This window comes from Sinocyclocheilus grahami, unplaced genomic scaffold (assembly GCF_001515645.1).
Source record: "Sinocyclocheilus grahami isolate Dianchi unplaced genomic scaffold, SAMN03320097.WGS_v1.1 scaffold457.1, whole genome shotgun sequence".
Classification (NCBI taxonomy): domain Eukaryota; kingdom Metazoa; phylum Chordata; class Actinopteri; order Cypriniformes; family Cyprinidae; genus Sinocyclocheilus; species Sinocyclocheilus grahami.
The window spans coordinates 1,309,853-1,315,852 of NW_015505636.1; positions in this window are offsets into that span (position 1 = coordinate 1,309,853).

The window sequence follows — 6,000 nt, forward strand, 5'->3', positions numbered from 1 at the left end:
CAGAGGATCCCTAAATCCAGGTGTGAAAAACTTGTTGCCTCTTTCCCAAAAAGACTCATGGCTGTATTAGATCAAAAGGGTGCTTCTACTAAATACTGAGCAAAGGGTCTGAATACTTAGGACCATGTGATATTTCAGTTTTTCTTTTTTAATAAATCTGCAAAAATGTCAACAATTCTGTGTTTTTCTGTCAATATGGGGTGCTGTGTGTACATTAATGAGGAACAAAAATTAACTTAAATGATTTTAGCAAATGGCTGCAATATAACAAAGAGTGAAAAATTTAAGGGGGTCTGAATACTTTCCGTACCCACTGTATACACCATTCCATTGCTTAGATTAAAGAATATATTTCAGGTTTATTTCGTCTGTTACTTTCCTGTTGAAAAACACTGGTAGTTTAGAGGTGAACGGAAACATGCCAACACAAGATGACTTCATTGCTTTTTATCCATCTGGTTTTAAGATTTGGTGCCATCTTCGTGTCAGGTGGAATATTTCTAATTTTTTAATATATTAATGCATTATCTGAGTTAACTTTATTTTATAAAATATTATACTTTGTAAAAAAATTATACAATTATGGTTTTTCAGTACTTTAACTCGTCAAAATAATTTAACCATATATATTGTAATATAGATTCATAGGATTTTAGACATTTGTTGATTATCGGTCATAACATGAAAATAATTATTGCCTAACCAGTATTGGTCAGAATTTAAATGTTGGTGGATCCCTAGTTTATATAAATTTTCATTTAAAGAAAAAAAAAAAAACGATGCGCACAGACAGCGTTTTCACCTCTGTTTCCCATTAAAAAAAACTGTTGTTTTTCCCTCATGAAAGAGAATTCAATCCTAATTCATGAAGACTGACAGCTCTGTACACTAAATACATATGTTATTATTTGATCCATCCACTAATGTCAAAGCTCTGCATTCTGTATGTCTTAAGTAGAATGGTGCTCTCTCTGGCGTTATAGGAGACTTTTGGTTATTGTGGTACTGGAACATGCTGTACTTTTCTCCTTCCCCTCTGATGTTTAACTAAATTTTTTGGTTCAGGGCTGAGCTGTGAGGGGATGAGGTCTGACAGGAGTTTATAAAAAAATCTCAAAATGGCCGAGCCCCTCCATGTCCTTACTTACATTGTAACATATGTGTGCCTGACAACTGTGTACCACTGTGAGTGCTGTTTATCTTATGCGGCCTGCCCTTTTCCTCAGTCTTTTATTATATCACTTCATATTGATTTTTTTATAGTCTGCATCGGTCTTCAAGGTGTAATTTGTACTGTTAAAGCGCACAACAGTAATTGACTTTCAATGTCTCTATTATTTGAAAAATGTTACACAAATCTTTAAATCTATAACCATTAGTCTTAGGTACAGTTCACACACAGATCACTTTCATGGGTCTCTTTTCAATTTTCTAACAAAACGAACAAAAATGGTGGTTAGATTCTTAGTTTAGCCAAACAGAAAACTTCGAGGCACTTCCTGCCTGTCAATCATAAGCAGGATACTGAAAGTGTGGAAACTATTAGTTTCGTAACTAATAGTTTAATAGCATCCAAGTTTAGTTTTAATTAGCCAGTTTGCTAACTCAGTTTTGAGGAAGTTTCAAAGTGGTTACTGTACTGTTAAAGTCCCTTTCATCATTTATACTATTTAAACTCTTAGTAAGATAATCTTATAGCTTTCTTGACTGTGCTTTGAGTGCTGCTTTATTTTAGACACCATTTAAAAGCTAATTATGATGATTTTGCCATTTCGCTCTTGAGCATGTTAATGGCAGCTTTAAAGGACTTACCAAAACGTTTCTAATAACAAGGTCATTGTAAGACAAAGTATGTCTTTCACTTTGTCTTTTATGTTGGGGTAAAATAATCAACACTGACTCTGAGAGGCTTAATGTGGTGTTTGTAAGCTGTAGTGGTAAATGGCTCTTAAAGGGATAGTTTACCCAAAAAATTAAAATTCTGTCATTACTCACCCTCATGTCATTCCAAATTCGTAAGACCTTAGTTAATCTTTGGAGCACAAACTAAGATATTTTTGATGACATCTGAGCACTTTCTGACCCTGCATAGACAGCAACGCAACTGAAATGTTCCCAGGCCGAGAAAAGTAGTAAGGACATCGTTAAAAAAGTCCACGTGCAGAGGAATGTGTTGTGGTACTCTCGATAATGGTGGAAACCGTGATTTGGAGGAGAAGAGTTGTTGAATAAAGTCATTATTTTTGTTTTCTTTGCGCACGAAAAGTATTCTTGTAACTTTGTAAAATTACGGTTGAACCACTGATGTTACATGGACTGGTTTACTGATGTCCATACTACCTTTTTGGGTCTGGGAACATTTCGGTTGCGTTGCTCTCTATGCAGGGTCAAAAAGCTCTTGGATTTCATCGATATGTGTTCTGAAGATGAACGAAGGTCTTACTGGTTTGGAACAATGTTAGGGTGAGTAATTAATGAAAGAATGTTAATTTTTGGGTGACCTATCCCTTTAAGGAGCACTGCAGGTTTTGTGTCAGTCGTCATTTCAGCGCATAATGAGAAGATGGAGAGAGAGAGAGACTGATCTCGGGACATCAACAGAGAATACACTTCACCTCACCTCTGGTTTCCTCACAGAGCAACTTTTAGGGTCTCACCTGTTGCTATGCCAATACATACCAGGAGACTGTGTTTGACTGCTTACGGCTATCTTTATGTGTGTGTGAGAGTGTGTTTGTGTGGGAGAGAGAGAAAGAGAGCAGGCTGTCACTGATGACTCTGAATAGGTCTGCTTTAATCTTCGCTGGACTGCAGTTCTCCTCACTGTTTCAGCCAGAGGGAAGACATGATCTAGTCTCACTCTAACAAGCACCATATAAGCCAGAAGAAACAGCCAGTCTGGAATGATAAATGAATGAGGTAAACAATAGGAAATTCCAAGATTCCAAAGACCTTTTTAAGGTTTTAGTGGAATCTCTTTGCAGTATGTGGAGGGAGTATTTGTGACGGTCATTCATATTTTTATGTGGGTGGATTTCAATCATTCAATTTCTTTGAATGACACGTTCCCATCAACAAATCATGTGTCTATTGTTATTATCATCCCTCTCAAAACTCCTACTGAGATCAGTATTGTCTCTTATGAAAAAGCAGTGGGCCAAGAGATTTTCCTTGAAAAGCAGATGTATCCTGAAGAAACCGGGAGTAGATACTATGGTGACCTCAGATAAATTTCCTTTTTCGAGATGGTCAGATCTGAAAGATTTATGATCTGCATAGTTTTAAGATTAATACTGTATCACTGTCCTTTCGCATAGTAGAGTGTGAGAACAGATGGAGAATATGGTTTCTGCTAAAATATACATGCCTCACATACCCAGCCTAACATGAGCATTAGAACCAACAGAATTAGGCCTACATAAAGGTGTTGAACTTTAAACTCCTGAAGGAAACGAAAACAGACGAACATGAGAAACGCATATTAGACCTATTTCTATCATTTGTGCTTTTGATCAAAGTTCTCACGTCTGGAAAAATCTGACAGACTTTTTTTTTCTTCTTCAAAGTTCTTTTTTTGTTTAAAAGAAATGCTTATGAAATTTGCCCTCTTCTGTCTCTTGAAGTTGAAGTGTTTGATTTCTGTGCCACTAGCGGCACCAAAAAGAATAGCAACAAAAATGAATGAATGAAGTTTAAAATGGCTGTTACTGTTTGGACAAATCGAGAGTTGAGCCACTCACACAAACACAGTTTGGGCAGAAATAGACACTTAAGTCCAAAGTATACTTAAAGGGAAAGTTCACCCAAAAATTACAATTCTGTCATTAATTACCCGTTCCAAACCTGTAAGATCTCAATTCATCTTCGGAACACAAATTAAGATATTTTTTATTTAAATCTGAGAGCTTTCTGATAGACAGACAGATAGATAGATAGATAGATAGATGGCATCAGTTTTGGTTCCAAGCTTACTTCAACACAAAGCAAGCCTGAGTGAGAATAGCATTGTAACTCTAAAGGGGATTTGTGAGCGTTAACCACAACCATGACTGGCTCTAATGCGCCGCGTGTATGGCTGTGTTCAGCGATCTAGCATGGATTTGTCTGTGACCTGTCTCTGTTTTGTAATTCAAGGGTGTGCGTTTACCTCAGAGAAGAGACTGAAGGGCATTTTAAAAGGAAGCAGCCCACTGAACTGGGACCAGTTTGCTCTCAGGATCTTGCCTTTTGTTGTTTGCTCTGTGATGTAAAAATAGCTCTGTGCCCCTTTGTGTCGGCACTCTGATCCTAATGAGATGCCATCCATATTTTGGCTTTAAAATGTTTTATTCATTATCCCTTAGCATAGAGGGGAATTTTTCTTTCTATTCCTGATCACGCACAAGTGAATAAACATCATATTTTTCAGCATCTGTCATTTACTTGCAGATGGTGCTGGGGGTCATGATTGCTTAATACAGACACAGTTGTTAAATAATAAAGCTTTGAAATGGGAAGATGTACTCTGGCTAAGCTTTTTTTTTTTTTTAGTAATGGTTTGTTTGAAAGATGGGATCACGTATTTAGTAGTGGATGTTTATGTATTCATACACACACCTTCCCCATGACAGGAAATCTAGTAAATCTCATAAATTTACTGTAATGAAAGGGGAAAAATACTCTTCTGTTTATGAAAATATGACCACTGACAATCCCCATAATCACTGCAAACAGATGGATCTTCTCCGATAGCACGTTTGGGAAATGTTCATATTGCCATTCAGCTCAATTTTCTTGACGGATGATCTTCTCTCTCCATAAAAGATTTCCGATGCTATTGTGCATCTGGCTCATATATTTAGGAGACATGGCCTTCTGAAATCGATCAAAAGCCAATCAGTTCCATACCTGTGTTAATCGAATCTTTCTTCACACATCTGAGAGAAGACACAATATTTTCTCAGGCTAATAAAATAGTAGACATTAGTAACACTTCTACTTTCATACAGTAGAAGATAATATTTATTTTTAATAATAAAGCAGGAGAGTAGTTTTACCATCTTTTCCATTGCTGTTTGTAACAAAAAAAATGTATATTTCAAAAAAGGAAGAAAAAAAAACACTTATCTTACAGACATATCTTTAAAATGTTTTTAAATGTGCCTTATTTTAACTGTTTTATATATACATGCAGTAGTATATGCATGCAGTAGATAATAATAATAATAATAAATATTTAGGAGAGTAATTGTACCATCCTTTTCCTTGCAGTTTGTAACAAAATTGTGTTTTTGATTTGTTTATATTTCATAAAAAGAAGAAAAAAGCACTTGTAAATTTTTTTATAAATGTGCCTTATTTTAACTGTATATGTATATATGTTTGTGTGTATGTATATAATAATAATAATAATAATAATGCATGTTTAGAAGGAGAGTAATTTTATCATCTTCCCACCATTTATATAATAATAATAATAATAATAATAATAATAATGATGATAATAATAACAACAGCAACAATAATAATAATAATAATAGATTTGTAACAAAATTATGGTGTTTTGTTTGTCAAAAAGGTAGAAAACAGTTTTTTGCTAAATGTGCCTTATATAATAATAATAATAATTATTATTATTATTTTAATTATGTTGCAGACATTTTATTATTAGAATAATTCAAATAATAATGACTTATTATTATTGAATGATATAATAACAATATACACATTTAGAAAAAAAAAAGAAAGAAAAAAAAAATATATAATATTTTTATTTTTTTTGCTTTGTAGTTTTCCAGGAGGATCAGTAGTTGCAGTGGTTGTTATAATGCAGTGGTTCTCAACTGGTTTGGCCTTGGGACCGACGTTTTCCGATGGTCATCAAGCCGCGATCCACAAATGCAAAATATTAAATAAAATATAAAATAGAATTATATTTGTTCTCTTTTATATATATATATATATATATATATATATATATATATATATATATATATATATATATATATATATATATATACA